This window comes from Zingiber officinale, chromosome 7A, assembly GCF_018446385.1.
Source record: "Zingiber officinale cultivar Zhangliang chromosome 7A, Zo_v1.1, whole genome shotgun sequence".
NCBI classification, from domain to species: domain Eukaryota; kingdom Viridiplantae; phylum Streptophyta; class Magnoliopsida; order Zingiberales; family Zingiberaceae; genus Zingiber; species Zingiber officinale.
Window position 1 is genome coordinate 26237514 of NC_055998.1, and position 16323 is coordinate 26253836.

Here is a 16323-nt window from a genome sequence, read left to right on the forward strand (position 1 = left end):
CGCCAGACCTAAAATCCACAGCAAGAACCACAACACCGCCGCAAATCAAACAAAAACCCGAGCTTTCTCTCATAAAATCACCATATTGGAAACCAAAACAAAATGGTCGATTCGAAAAGCCTAGCAAAAAGATCCAACTCGACCATCACCTCCATAATGCAGCTCCACGATAACCAACAAAAGCAAGACATAAAAGCAAACAGATCGGGCGACTCCAACCTCAGCGCGAGGACTTGGGCGAGGGTTGCCGTCTCCAACAAGCCTTAGCTGCTAAGTCTCCACTAAGTCTTCAGATTTCAGTGAGGGTTCACCGGTGACTCCTTGGGTGAGGATTCACCGGTGACTCCTTCACCAGAGAAAAACTTTCGGTAGGAAGGCTAAGGGAGGAAAAGATCGTATGAGGAGAGGGGTTTAGGATTCGAGAAGGCTAAGGGGAGAAAACAGGGTGCCAAAAAATTGTCGGAGAGAGGGAAGCAAAATATTGTTACAACAAAAACGACGAAGGAGAAAAACGGCGAAAGAATAAAGTCAAAGACAATGGTTTATTAAAACTGTTGTCTTTGACCCATAAAAAAGCGCTTAAAGACAACAGTTTCAGAAAACCGTTGTAAAAGGTGTTGCTGATTTTACAAAAAGTCACTCAACGACAACGATTTTTGCAAAACTGTTGTCTTTTATTTTTTGGAGGAGCTCAAAGACAACGGTTTTGTCAAAAATCGTTATCTTTTACCAAATTAACATCAGTTCCTTCTAAAACCGTTGTCTTTATGGTGTTGTCTTTTAACATTTTTGTTGTAGTGAGGTCATCATCTGATGCAATCTAGGCGGCAACAACTTCTCCTCGTTTATACGATTTCTTGTATTGGGTGGTACTTGCACTCTATTGTGTTTACTTGCCTTATAGACTCATGGGTTCTTCGAGTTTGCTACTGCACCACTATTATTACAATAAATTGTAATAATTTTTGGACAAACCAGAAATCATATCTAAATCATCTTGAGATTACTGAGTCATTCAGCTTCTATGACTGCCTCAGAGGCTGCCACTTACTCAACTTCTATGGTTGAGTTCGAAAAAGTACTTTTGTTTATCAGTCTTCCATAGTTATGACTTTATCTCCTAAAGTAAACACAAAACCCCGAGGTCGACTTACTATTGTCCCTATCTGATTTGAGGTCAAAATCCGTGCAACCCACAGGGACCAAATTATCTGCATTGTAAGCTAGCATATAATCTCTAGTGCCTCTAAGGTACTTTAATATATGCTTTACCGCAGTCCTATGTCCTTGTCCAGGGTTACTTAGATATCTGCTAACTATGTCCTCGACAAAACAGATTTCTGATATCTTACATAGCATATATTAGGCTTTCGACAGCCGAAGCATAAGGAACTGCCTTCATTTCCTCTATCTACTTTGATGTCTTCGGAGACATCTCTTTAGATAAAGCTATTCCATCCCTAAAAGGTAAGAAACCTTTTCTTGGAGTTCTGCATGCTAAAACGAGCAAGGATTGTTTCAATATATGAAGCTTGGGATAAGTAAAATATATTCTTTTCTTGCGATCCCTTTGATCCCAAGAATATATGCATTCTTCTAAGTCCTTCATATCGAATTGTTTGGATAACCATACCCTTACTTCTGACAACACTTTGATATTGTTTCCAACTACCAAAAATGTTATCTACGTATAGTACAAGAAATACCACCACGTTTCCATCACATTTATTATATACACAAAACTCATTCGGTTATAAATTAAATCTATAGGTCTGGATTACTTTATTAAACCGGATGTACCAAGACCTTGAAGCTTTACTTCAGTCCATAGACTGTTTGAGCTTACACACAAGATGCTTTTTACTCTTTGCAATGAACCCTTCTGGTTGCTTTATATGGATGTTTTCTTCAAGACTTCCATTAAGGAAAGCTGTCTTGACATCCACTTGCTAAATCTCATAGATAAAAGAATCCGGGTAGACTTAAGCATGACTACCGGTAAAAAAGTTTCTTTTTTCAACAAGCCTTGCTTTGAAAGTTTCTACCTTCCTGTCTATCCCTCTTTTCCTATTGTAGACTTATTTTTATCCAATGGCTTTTACACCATTTAGTGATTTTATAAGCTTCCAGACTCTATTAGAATACATATATTCTAATTATGTATTCTTTGTAAAGATGCTGCATCTTTATCTTGGAGTGCTTCGTCATATGTCCGGAGATCAGGTTCATGTCCACCAGGGATCGAGTCCAAAGACTCTCCCAAAACATGAATCTTTTAGGTTGCCTAACAACCCTCCCACTACGACGAGACACTTTCTGCAATTGTGTATCATTTGTGATACGTGTTGCAGTTTCTTGTGATATTTCATCTTGTATAGTTGGTACTAGGTTAGACGTATCCTTTAATTTCTTTAAGAACAATTTTTACTCATGGGCTTGTGGTTCATAGTATAGTCCTTTCTAAAATCGGGCATTGGTGCCAACAATGACCTTCCGATTTTAAGGACTATAAACCTCTTTTCATTTTTCTAGGATAACTCACAAACAAGTGAACTCATGTCCAACTTATCAGTGTCTCTCATGTGCTAGACCACCCAAATCCGAATATGCTTCAGACTAGGCTTACGCCCATTCTGCAATTCTATGGGAGTAGAGAGTTCTGTCTTAGAGGGTACTATGTTCACTTCCGTTTCCAGTGTATATCCTTAAAACGATTTTGGTAATTTTCTGAATAGCTCATCATCGATCTAATTATTCCATAAGAGTCTTATACCTTCTTACTACTACACCATTCTGTTGGGATATATCAGGTGCAGTTAGTTGGGATTAAATCCCGACTTCTGATAAGTGACTCCTAAACTCTCCTAAGAGGTACTCGTTACTACGATTTCACCGTAGTGTCTTGATACTTTTACTTTGACATTACTCCACATCAGCCTAGTACTCTTTGAACTAATCAAAGCACTTAGACTTGTGGCACGTCAAGTAAATGTATCCTTATCTCGAATAGTCATCTATAAAATAGACAAAATATTCGAAACTACCTCTTGTCTGGATAGTCATAGGATCACATAAATTTGAATGAACTAATTCCAACATATCTTTGGCTCCATACCCCTTAGACTTAAAAGCTTCTTGGTTATTTTTCCTTCCAAGTAAGACTCGTAGGTTGGAAAGATTTCCATTACCAATGAACCCAAGAGTTTATTGGTTATTTTCCTTTGAATCATACTCAAGTTAATATAACCTAACCTTAGATGCCAAAAATATGATTGGTTCATCTTCGAAGGTTACTTTCTCTTATTTAGAAAATGTGTTATTAATTTCCATTTATTACATCGTGGGAGTTATTGGATTTATAAATTGTCAACCAATGTACCAGAACAGATAATTTCCCTATTTTTCTTGATAACAAGTTTGTTATCAAAATAGACAGAATATCTATTCTTTAATAGTTTAGAAACTAAAATCAGGTCCTTTCTAAACTTAGTGCGTAAAGACAATTTCTAAAAATTCATATTTTATTCCTATCATAGGATAAGCATCTCCCACTGCAACAGTTACCACTTTTGCAGCAGTGCCCATGTAGACGGTGACTTCACCTTCATATAGTTATCGGGTTTCTTGGAACCTCTGCAATGAATTGCAGACATGATCAGTGGCTCCCGTATCTACACACCAGGTACCGATAGATAACACCACTAATCATGTATTAACTAATGAATGAAATACACATATTTTGTGTTGGAGCAATCTGGGTACCCTAAGTTTTGATGTTTGGGCAAAGGTTTAAGTTAGGATTATTGTTGTATTTGATATGCATTGTGAGTGTGCAAGATACAAGTACAACAAGGAAAGTCCAAATGTGATCTTGGCAAAGGAGGAAAGTCCAAGGATGAGTCTTGGCGGTGTAAGTCCAAGCATGTAGTCTTGGCAACGTAAGTCCAAGTGTGATTTGGTAATGGATGAAGTTTCGGAGGCGCGACCTCTTGGCAAAGGAAGACCTGACAACAATGACAAGGCCGATGGAAGCTCCAGAAGGCAAGACGTGAAGGATGGGGAGGCATCCGAGGGAAGCAAGGCTGATGAAGGAGGCTAGAAGTCTAGGTCTAGGTTGGTCGGGCGAGAACGAGTGCTGAGTGAATGTACTCGGGGTAAAATCCTAGAATTAGGGTTACTGTAGCAGTACTGTAGCATTACTGTAGCAGTACCGTAGCACTCGACTGGTGGTTTCATCAGTCGACTAGGGCAGCCGACTGGGAGCGAACAGAGAGTTGGTATTGAGCCGTTGGGCTGCAACGATCGAATTTTCACGAAGGGCAGTCGACTGCATATTTTGGCAGTCGACTGGTAGGCGGGGTTTTCTAACTTGTGGCCTATATAACCAAACATTGGAAGCTTGGTTAAGGTTGACGAAATAGAGGTGGTTAACCCCTATTAGTAGTCTACCAGTGCCCTAGCTTCTCAAGAGTCCTTGGTGAGAGTTTGTGGCGAGGTTTCTCCACCCACAAGGAGCTACACGAGCTAGCCGGAGGTTTTCCTGGGAGTCATCCACCGACAGATCGGGATCGTCCACCTTACGGACAGCCGTGGAGTAGGAGCTTCATCTCCGAACCACGTTAAACAACGTGTCATTGGGTTTGCTTCTTGTTTATTGTTTTCTAGGGTTAGCTTTGCTTTTGCTTGTTAGTATTTTTGTTTCCGTTGTGCACTAACAAGCGTAGGAAGCGACGATTTGGGTGAGATGTTATTCACCCCCCCTCTAGCGAACGTCAAGGTCCCAACATTTTGTTCTTAGTTATAAGAGGACAGTCTATCTTAATGTCTAAGTCCTATTTCCAATCATTACAATTGGGACTACTAAGTCTATTCTATAGTATAACAACTAGGGGATTGATAAATATTTTAAATCCTAGGAATCACAAAAATATTTGGTCAAGACCAACACCTTAAAATCCCCATGAATTTGGTATGCCACGATAGTGTGGACGTATACAAAATCAAAGAGGAGATTTTATCCATTAATTTTATTATCTCATCAACTTTACTTTATGATGAATAAAATTAATAGTTGATCTGTCTTTGATCAAATATTTGGTCAAAACTTTTGAATTTAAAATAACATTGATTCCTCAAACAATATTATTTAAATTTACCAACACGTCAAACATCGTGAATTTTGCATGCCACGATAGTGTGGACGTATACAAAATTAAACATTTGTAAGAGGAGAGTTTTACCCATTAATTATCTTGTCAATAAGTCTTTATAACAAATAAAATTACCTCAAACACCGTGAATTTTGTATGCCACGATAGTGTGGACGTATACAAAACCAAACATTTGTTAGAGGGGTTTTTGCCATTAATTTTATTTTCTAGTCAAACTGACAAATAAAATTACCTCGTACACCATGAATTTTTGTATGCCACGATAGTGTGGACGTATACAAAATCTCAACATTTGTAAGAGGGGGTTTTAATTTTATTATCTAGTCAACCTATCTTTATGACAAATTAATAGTTGGTTTTCTTGGTCACACAAATAATAGCAGTGACTCCGATGGGGAGGATACTATTAGACGTGCCTAAGTGTATACCATTACTTGACACTAAGTCCATTAATAAGATTATGCCCCTTCCGATGGGGAAGATCACACGCTCTTAATTAATATCCTGTAGTCATCCTAAATGGAAGTTTGATCTAGTGATCTGCAAACAAACTCATCCGATATGGAGGAAGACACTTAGAACCAATGCGCAAGTTTGTTTGCATCACTTATAAACCAGTAATGGAGACCGTGGAATTTATTAAAATAAATCCCTCTCCCACTTAGTTATTTAAAGTGAGGAATTTTAAGTTATCCTAGCATACATCACATGCATACACACACATCACAATAAATAAAAGCAATAAATATAGAAATTATTTTCCAACTATTATGACCTTTTCCTATTACTGTCCTCCATGTGCTTCAACCCTAGCTGCTGCCATATTTAGCCACCACCATCGGGTCGAGTCGTTGCATCCATCTTGCTTCTTATTCCCTGCGCCTCTGGTGCTCCAAAAGTACCACACCTCACAAGAATCCGATCTGCGACAAAAATAGAATTTTACATATATCGATCCTATATTCTACGAGGGAATGTACATGTAATCTAGATCAAAAATAAAATTCTAAAATCCTAGGGCTAATACAGCTCCTGCTGTATTAGTTACATACAATCATGCACACACAAAATAATGCCCTTGACATGTCCAAGGGTCCAATCACACACAACATCTATAAGCCATAATAGTTGGAGCCTACAATCACAAAGTTAGCACATCCTACTATTATCCTGCCTAAATTATGTATGACATGTGCATAACCTAATTTGAAAACCAAACACACAGAGGCAAACCCTGGCTCTGATACCAATTGTTGGTTAGTCCTAGGAAAACGTACCGGTTCCACTGTACAAAATTTTTTTGTGCAAGTGTCGAACCTTTCCTTAATTAACCTATTGTGTTATTTAGAAGTTAAATTAGGAATCGCAGACGGAACTTAACATCATTGATTCTAAATTTAACTTATCTATTCTTAATGGTTTAGATTTGAATCGCAAGCGGAACTTAACACTATTGATTCAAATCCACCTATGTTATTAATTCCATTAAATATTAATTTCCAAAATTAGCTTCAAGGCTGCATGGCGAGACACATGGCCTTCTTGGATATGGGAGCAACCACCACCGCCTAAACAAAGCCTTTTAAGGAAAGCTAATATTTAATTTCCTTAAATAACTCTAGGTTAACCAAAAAGAACAATCGAATCACAAATTCAAAAAATAAAAGAAAAGAAACACAACCTCAAAACAAATCCGAAAACTCTAGAATCATATGCCTCTTGTATTTGGTATTTCCAAAAATAACTATACAAAGAAAACTAGTATGATGCGGAAAACATTTACTAGTTATATCTTTCTTTGTAAGCAAAAATAACCTCTTGATCTTCTACCGTATTTCTCTTCTAACCTCAGACGTTGTGTGAGCAACAATTTTCCGAGATGAGAACCACCAAGCACCTTCTTCTTCCTTCTAGGTTTCGGCCACCAAAAGCTCCTCCAAAAATGAAGAGGTTCGGCCACCACCAAGCTCCAAGGGATGCTAGAAATATCGCCTCCTTTTCTCTTCTTCTTCTCCAAGCAAGATCCGGCCACCACAAGGACTCCAAGTATGAGATGAGGTTCGGCCACAAGATGGAGAAGAGAGAAAGAGGAGGGGCCGGCCACACCCAAGGAGAAAAAGAGAGGAGAAAAATAATAGAGTCGTTAGCCATGAAGACACCTCTACCCCTTCTTTTATAATCCTTGGTCTTGGCAAATAAGGAAATTTAAATAAAAATTTCCTTAATTCTTTTGCCATGAAAAAGAAAATTTTAATTAATTAAAATTAAATTCCTTTTTTTAATTACAATAGTCGGCCACAAGCAAATCTCCAAGCAAATAACATTTTAAACACAAATTAAAACTTCCTTATTTGCTTCCGAAAATTTATAAAAATTTCTCCAATAATTTTTCCCTTTATGGTGGATTATAAAAAGGAAATTTTATAAATTAAAATCATTCTTTTAAACATGTGGATAATTTTCAAAAAGGAAAGTTATCTTCAAAAATTAAAATCTCTTTTCAATGTACAAATAAGGAAAGATATCAAATCTTTTCTTAATCTTTTGTAGAAACTTATAAAAGAGATATTTAATTTTTAAACTCTCTTTTAAATCATGAACATGGTTAAAATAGGAAAGTTTTCTCAAAATTAAAATCTACCTTTCAATCTACAAATAAGGAAAGATTTCAAATCTTTTCTTAATCTTTTGTAGAAAGCTATAAAAAGGAAGATTTAAATTTCAAACTCTCTTTTAAAACCATGATATCCACATAATAAATAATTTTAATAAAAATCTCTTTTTAATATGATGTGGCCGGCCACCTAAGCTTGGGCTCCAAGCAATTGGCCGGCCACCTTAAGGCTCAACCTTTAGGCTTGGCCGACCCTAAGCTTGAGCTTCAAGCTTGGCTTGGCCGGACCCTATAGGTTGGGTAAGAAGGTGGGTATTTGGTGGGTATAAATCTCTATATACAAGAGGCTACGATAGGGACCGAGAGGAGGAATTGGTTTTGGTCTCCCGATGAAATTAAGCTTCCCGTGTTCGCCCCGAACACACAACTTAATTCCATCAATAATAATTCATTCCACTAAAGAACTATTATTGAACTACCGCACCAATTCCAAATTACATTTTGGGCTCCTTCTTATTATGAGTGTGTTAGTCTCCTTGTGTTTAAGATGTCGAATGTCCACTAATTAAATGAGTTACTGACAACTTTCTTAATTAATATCTTAGTCCAAGAGTAGTACCACTCAACCTTATCGTCATGTTGGACTAAGTCCACCTGCAGGGTTTAACATGATAATCCTTATGAGATCCTCTTGGGGACATTATCAACCTAGATCAGTAGGACACAATTACTTCTATAATCAACAACACACACTATAAGTGATATCATTTCCCAACTTATCAGGCTTATTGATTTATCGAACTAAATATCACTCATTGATAAATTAAAGAAATAAATATCAAATATATGTGCTTGTTATTATATTAGGATTAAGAGCACACACTTCCATAATAACTGAGGTCTTTGTTCCTTTATAAAGTCAGTATAAAAAGAAACGACCTCTAATGGTCCTACTCAATACACTCTAAGTGTACTAGTGTAATTATATAGTTAAGATAAACTAATACCTAATTACACTATGACCTTCCAATGGTTTAATTGTTTCTTTCCATCTTGGTCGTGAGCTACTGTTTATAATTTATAAGGTGTTGATAAGATGATCCTCTGTGTGTGACACCACACACCATATTATCTACAATATAAATTAATTGAACAACTACATTTATCATAAATGTAGACATTTGACCATTCTTATTTCTAGATAAATGTTTATACCAAAAGCTAGGCTTTTAATATACACTCTAACACTTTCTGGCTTGGTTCTAAGATAGTTTAATTGACTCCTTGCTTCCTCCATTTAGTCGTTCGAAGACTTCAAGACCGCCTTCTTACATCACTTCGTCAGTAGCAGAAGGTACCACAACACCCCACTTAACTTGTTCACCCTCAAGTAGAAGCTCAAGGAAACCTTGAAAGAATATATTCAACGATGTAATTGAGTCGTTCTAGATGTTCCAGACGTTCCCTCAACCACTTCAAAAGTGCTAGTGAGTTCTTTCTCTCAATGGTTGATGGAAGGGTTTTTTTTTCAATCTCTAGTGAAGAAATCCCTGACAGATTTTGGCAACTTGTTCGGATGAGTGGTTAAATATTTAAATGTGGAGGAAGCCCAATTCATCAAAAGGAAAGAAGTCAATGCCCCAACTCCTGTAATCACTCACCTGAACCGCAAAGCTCCCCCACCATCTTTGTGAAATAGGGAGTCACGCCTGAGTCACCAGCAGTAGGCATTATCTTGAGGGGGAGAAAGAGCAGTATAGACTGTTGAAGCCACCCCCGATGCTAACCATATAGCCGCACCGATGGCTCCCAAGTTTCTGTGCTTATCATCAGTTCAAGAACCATTCTACTCAAGAATGTTACAAGTATGCCAAGGAGCTTCATCGAGTCGTTGAGCAGTTCTTGTTGCACAGGAACTCCCTGCAAGTACCTTAGCTAAGTTTTGATGTGATCAACCGGCTTAAGTTAGGTCCTGTTATATTTGATGTCTTGTGTCTAAGTGTGTAGGGACTTAGAAACACAAAAAGTCAAGCATAAGATGCAACAAATGAGAAGGATGACAAGGGAAGTGAGTCGACAGGCTCGGTGCATCTGAGAAATGAGATGCTACCGAAGAGTACACCGATAGATGAGAAGGATGCGCATAATGCTTCCAAGGGATGAGAAGCCGGAGCGGAAGACTGCTCGAGGAGAGAAGGCCAGATATAGGGTTCGGGTGAGCTCAACTCTGGATAGCGGGAGAATCACCCAAGCGACTAGAGCAGAAGCTGGACAAGTCAATGCAAAGTTGACTTGTCCAGGAGCTTAGACCATGTCTAGGCGTCTGGACCCCCCTAGCATAGCAGGGGCACCTTGGCTAGCTGTTGTTGCAACAATAATGTTGTAGAGGACAAAGACTGATCCAGGCACCCAAGAAAGAAAAAAAATTTATCCTCAAATCATTGCGTAGCCATTGAGTAGCAGATAAGATGCATCACTAGGGGCACCCGAAGATGTCATGTCAGCAAACAACTATTTTCAACCAGTGAGCTATAAATAGAATCCTGGTCGTAGGAGTTTTGGGAACACACTTGTAATTTCATCTACGAATTCTATTTTTCTGATCGTGGTTCAAATTTCTGTTAGAGGTTTCTTCGCCTACATCAAAGGAAAATTTTAGTGATCTTACACTGCCTTGGATTAACAACATCTCAAATTGCAAACTAAGTAATTCCTTGTGTCTCTTGTTGGTGCAATTTCTCTTGGGTTAAAGTTGATTAGTTTGACTAAGCTTGAGTTGCTCAACCTTGAGTTTTGATATTTGAGTTTTGATATTTAACAATATATGGAGATTACTGGTGCAATTGTCCATCTGGGAGATTAACGGTCAAAGGTTGGCCGGATACTTGATTGGAAAGTCCTAACTACAGGTTAGGAAAAAGTAAGACCAACTGGAAGGTTGGTAGAAGAAGGAGAATTCAAGTGGGCCAATGTTGACTGGACACTTGGTATGGAAAAGCCCTGGTAAGTGAAACCAGGTGAAAAGCTCTAGTAAGTGAAGCTAGCTAGGTAGTGGAAAAAGTCTTGGTGAGTGAAGCTAGGTGAAAAGCCCTAGTGAGTGAAGCTAAATAGTGAAAAAGTCCTGGTGAGTGAAGTTAGGTGAAAAGTTATAGTGAGTGAAGCTAGGCAGTGAGAATGTCCAAATGAGTGAAGTCAGACAGTGAAAATCCAAGTGGATCAAGATTAACCTGACATCTGATGTTCAGAAGTCCAAGTAGGTCATAGAGGACCAGACATTTGGCATGCATGGAAATTCAGGTGGGTCAAAGGATTGACCAGACATCTGGTAAGTGGAAGTCCAAGTGGGACATGGAAGACTAGACACTTGGCATAAGACAGTAAGTCCAAGTGGGTCAAAGTTGACTGAACACTTGGCACGAGGAGATAAAATCCAAATAGGGTCAAAGGATTGACCGGACACTTGGTGATGAAGTCCCAGCAGGTCAAGGTTAACTAGATATTGGGCAAGGGAATCTTAGACTTGGTTAGACAAGTCAAGGTTGGTCAATCGGTTGGAAAATTGATTGAGCCAGATTCCCGATTGATCGATTGAGGAAGTGTTGTGAGCATAGGTGGTCCAATCGATCAGTTGATCGATTAGGGCTACTCCAATCGATTAGTTGATTGATTAGAGCTAGGTTTCTCGTGATGACGCGAGGAGAGCAGAATCAATTAGTTAATCAATTCCGAGAGCTCTTGCACGAACATAGAAGACAGCTAGATCGATGAAGCTGCTACAATCGATTGACCAATTGATTGGATTATGACCGTTGAACAGGTTTGAAGGGAATTCAATGTGGGAATCAATTGGGAACCCTAAAGCGCATAGATAAAGGGCATTTTCATCGCATCTCTGAACAACCTTTCTTCTCTGAGATCATCTCCACCATTGTCGTCAGTTCTTGAAGCTTTTTAGATACAAGTGTTGTTGTACTTCCAAGGTTCAAGAGGTGCTTACAAGCTACAAGGGATCAAGTAAGAAGAGTTTTTTATTTGTATTCTTGTATTTACTTCTTATTTATATTGTATTCTTGTTATGAGCTTGTATGAGGTTTCTCTACCTCTGGAGTGCTTTTAAGGAGTTATTTTATAGTGGATGTGAGAGAGGATTGGATCTTTGGATTAGTCACCTAATTGAGATGAATATCAAGTAAATCAAGGTGTCAGCGTTTGCTTCGAATCTTCCAGTGTAAATCATCATTGATGAAGCGAACAGAGCTAATCACCCCCCTCTAGCTTCCGAAGTGTCGTGGTACGCTGGCAGATGAGAAGGAAGCTCACGACATTTCCAAGGGAAAAGAAGTCGGAGCGGAAGACTTCTCGAGGAAAGAAGGCAGAAGTTGAGTTCGGATGAGCTCAACTCTAGAAGGTCAGAGGATCACCCAGGCAACCAGAGAAGAAGGCCGCAATAGGAGAAGGCGCCAGACGGTTAACACGAAACTAATCGATTTGGACGCCCAGACCACAACGGTGCCCAAAGGGCGTCTCGTCGTAGTGGATCACTCTTCGGGTCCACGTCAACAATAGTTCGGGCGCTCGGACATGATCCAGGCACTTGGAGATGAAAAAGCTGTTGAACCCCGTGGTAGTTTTGATGTGATCAACCAAGTTTAGGTTAGGTCCTGTTTGTCTGATCCCTGTGTCTAAGTGTGCAGGAACTTAGGAACGCAGGAAGTCGAGCGGAAGACGCAGCTAGTGAGAAGGACGGCACGGGAAGGGAGCTGATGGGCTCGGTGCGTTCGAAGGACGAGAGAGCTGTGGAAGAGTACACCGGTGGGCGTGAAGAACGTGTGCGGCATTCGAGGGACGTAAAGTCGGGAGGGAAGACTGCTCGAGGAGAAGGCCAGGAACTGGGTTCGGGTGAGCCCTATTCCGGATGACCGAAATCACCCAAGAAAGTCGAACCAGAACAAGTCAACTGGAAGTTGACTTGTCAATGGTTCGGTCGACTGAACACCCTGATCGGTCGATCGAACCCCTTTGCATCAGAGCACATCCGTTGGTGACACGTCAGCATCACATGAGCCAGCGGTGAAGTGATCGGTCGACCGAACCTTATGATCGATCGACCGAACCTAAGTTTATCCAGAGACTCAGTCGAGCATTTTGATCGGGCCAACTCAGCTGGAGACCGTTGGTCGATCGGTCGACCGAACATAAGGATCGGTCGACCAAACCCAAGCTCGATCCACAGAGACTGCACCTGGACGGAAGACTGGGCAGGTACAGCAGGTTCGGTCGACCGAACTTGGGGATCGGTCGACCGATGCCTCTCGAGTCAAAACCTGATCCCGAAGATCAAGTCATCCGATAAGCTCTAGAACCCCTATATAAAGGAGGGTCTCGGGCAGCTTTTGAGGACAACGAAAATGAACGAAATACCAACTTTTGTACTCTCATTCTCTTAGCAACTACTATGCTGTCAAAGTATAAAAGGTTTCTCCGCCTTCAGAGAAGGAGACTCTTTTAGTGCACTTTTCCACCGCCTTGGATTAACAACCGTCTCGGTTGTAACCAAGTCAAATAGCTGAGTTTCATTTCTTTTCTGTTATTTTATTTTGCTATTAAGTGTTGCTTTATTTTAAGAGTTGAAAAGCTTTGAGGAGGGTAACTTTTAGTTTCAGGCAATTCACCTCCCTCTTGTCGGTCCCCGCTGCACCTACAAGTAGTATCAGAGCCCAACAGCCTCAGAGGGACTAACCGCCATCTGAAGAACAAAGATCAGAACAATGGTCGGCGCGAACATTCATCCCCCAAAGTTCGACGGAGATTTCGCTACATGAAAGCGAAAAATGGAGGTATTTTTTAAAACTGAATTTGATATACTTTTAATAATGAAATATAGATATGCAACGCCGAAAAATAAAGAAGAAAACACGTGGAGCAAAAAGGAGCAAGCCATTTTGTCGCCAACGGAAAGTCTGAGTTCCACCTGCTCAGCGTTCTGCCACCTCAGGAGGTAAATCGGATTGGAAGCTACGACTCCACGAAAGATCTTTGGAAAAATTCCTGGAGCCTCACGAAGGTACTTCCGAAGCGAAGCTAGCAAGGCGCGACATCCTCCGGACCCAGTTGACGAACCTCCGGATGAACCAAGGCGAAAAGGTAGCGCAACTCCAAGCAAGGATCAAAGAGCTGATCACGCAACTAACGAATCTTGGAGAAGAAGTAACGAACCGGGACTCGATCCGGTACGCGCTCAACGCCTTCCCGAGAACTCCCGAGTGGGCCTCCTTAGTAGATGCGTACTACATCTCTAAGGACTTAGAGGTAAGTACTCTAGAACATTTGTTTTCTACTTTTGAACTTCACGAATCTCGTGTTGCAGAGCCCAATGGAGTAGAGAAGTCTAGTCAGAACATTGCCTTAAAGGCAAGAATAAACGGTTCTGACTTTGAAGCCTCGGTCGATGAATCCGAAGCGGCACTACTGGTAAGACGCTTTAATAAATTTTTTAAATCTAATAAATTTAGATCGCAGTCGAAAAAGCTCCAGCAAAAGAAAAGGGTGGTTCGTTGCTATAATTGCAACAAAAAAGGACATATCAAAGATAACTGCCCAAAACTGAAGAGCAAAAGTAAAGAAAAGAGTAAGAAGCCAGCTCGACCCAAACACAACCTAAAGGCCACGTGGGATGATTCATCGTCCTCCGAATCCGAAGTCGAAGAATTCTCGGGACTAGCACTGATGGCCAACCATCAGCTAGAAGAAACGTCTAGCTCAGAAATGAGCATAGATGAAGGGGGAGGAACAACTGAAGAAGAAAAAAGCTATAATGAAGGGGGAGCATCGCAGGACGAGGTAAGTAAGGTATGTGCCCTAAACCCTAAACAGTCCTTTCATTTTATTAAAGCTCTTTCTAAAGAATTAGATAAAGTAGAAAAGGAAAATGAATATTTGAAATCAGAAAATGAAAATTTAAAATTAGAAATTAAAAAATTGAAAACCAATGCATGTTTTAAAAATATTTTTCCATATTCAAAAATAAAGTTATATGAAAAATTAAATTGGTACATAAGGAAGCATCAGGGTCAACTTAGGAAAATACCAAGAAACTATGTACCCCCTAAGTTTTTAATTAATCCTATAGGAAGGAATCTATACTAGATTCCAAAATCTTTACTAAATTAAAAACTATATAAGTTAGAGCTTAACAGCGAGTAAATTAAACAATTTCTTTATGAAGCTTTGTCTAAGGAAGTGGTTGTTGCTCCAATAACCAAGAAGGCCTAGTACCTCGCCACGACCTGGAAGCTGAAATATCAAAATTAAATATTTAATTAACTTTTTAATAAAAGAATTAAAATAAGAATTAAATAATGCTTTGAAAAGATTTTTAACATTGTCGTAGAAATTCTCCAAAAAAAAATTTTACTTAGAAAAATTCTCAGTCTTTGCTAAGTGAAATTCTCTTTCAAAAAGACTTTGACAATATTTTCGTACCCTGTTTTTGCTGTGATCAAAGGGGGAGAATAAAGATAAATTCAGTTAAGGGGGAGTTTATTCAGTTAAGGGGGAGTTTATTCAGTTAAGGGGGAGTTTATGTTAGTATAAATTTTCATCTTTTATCTTAGTATAAATTTTTCATCTTGCAATTTATTTTAAAATTGCAAAATTATGCCTGAATTGTTAGTTTAGTAATTTCTTTAAATTACTATCTCTTTATTTTACACTAACCTGAACTTGGGTTGATGCACATCAAAAAGAGGGAGATTGTTGGACCCCGTGGTAATTTTGATGTGATCAACCAAGTTTAGGTTAGGTCCTGTTTGTCTGATCCCTGTGTCTAAGTGTGCAGGAACTTAGGAGCGCAGGAAGTCAAGCGGAAGACGCAGCTAGTGAGAAGGACGATACGGGAAGGGAGTCGACGGGCTCGGTGCGTCCGAAGGACGAGAGAGCTACGGAAGAGTACACCGGTGGACGTGAAGAATGTGCGCGGCATTCGAGGGACGTAAAGCCGGGACGGAAGACTGCTCGAGGAGAAGGCCGGGAATTGGGTTCGGGTGAGCCCTATTCCGGATGGCCGAAATCACCCAAGGAAGTCGAACCATAACAAGTCAACTGGAAGTTGACTTGTCAATGGTTCGGTCGACCGAACACCCTGATCGGTCGACCGAACCCCTTTGCATCAGAGCACAGCCGTTGGTGACACATCAGCATCACATCAGCCAGCGGTGAAGTGATCAGTTGACCGAACGTCATGATCGGTCGACCAAACCTACGTTTATCCAGAGACTCAGTCGAGGATTTTGATCGAGCCAACTCAGCTGGAGACCGTTGGTCGATCGGTCGACCGAACATAAGGATTGGTCGACCGAACCCAAGCTCGATCCACAGAGACTGCACCTGGACGGAAGACTGGGTAGGTACAGCAGGTTCGGTCGACCGATCCCTCTCAAGTCAAAACCTGATCCCGAAGATCAAGTCATCCGATAAGCTCTAGAACCCCTATATAAAGGAGGGTCTTGGGCAGCTTTAGAGGACAACGAAAATGAACGA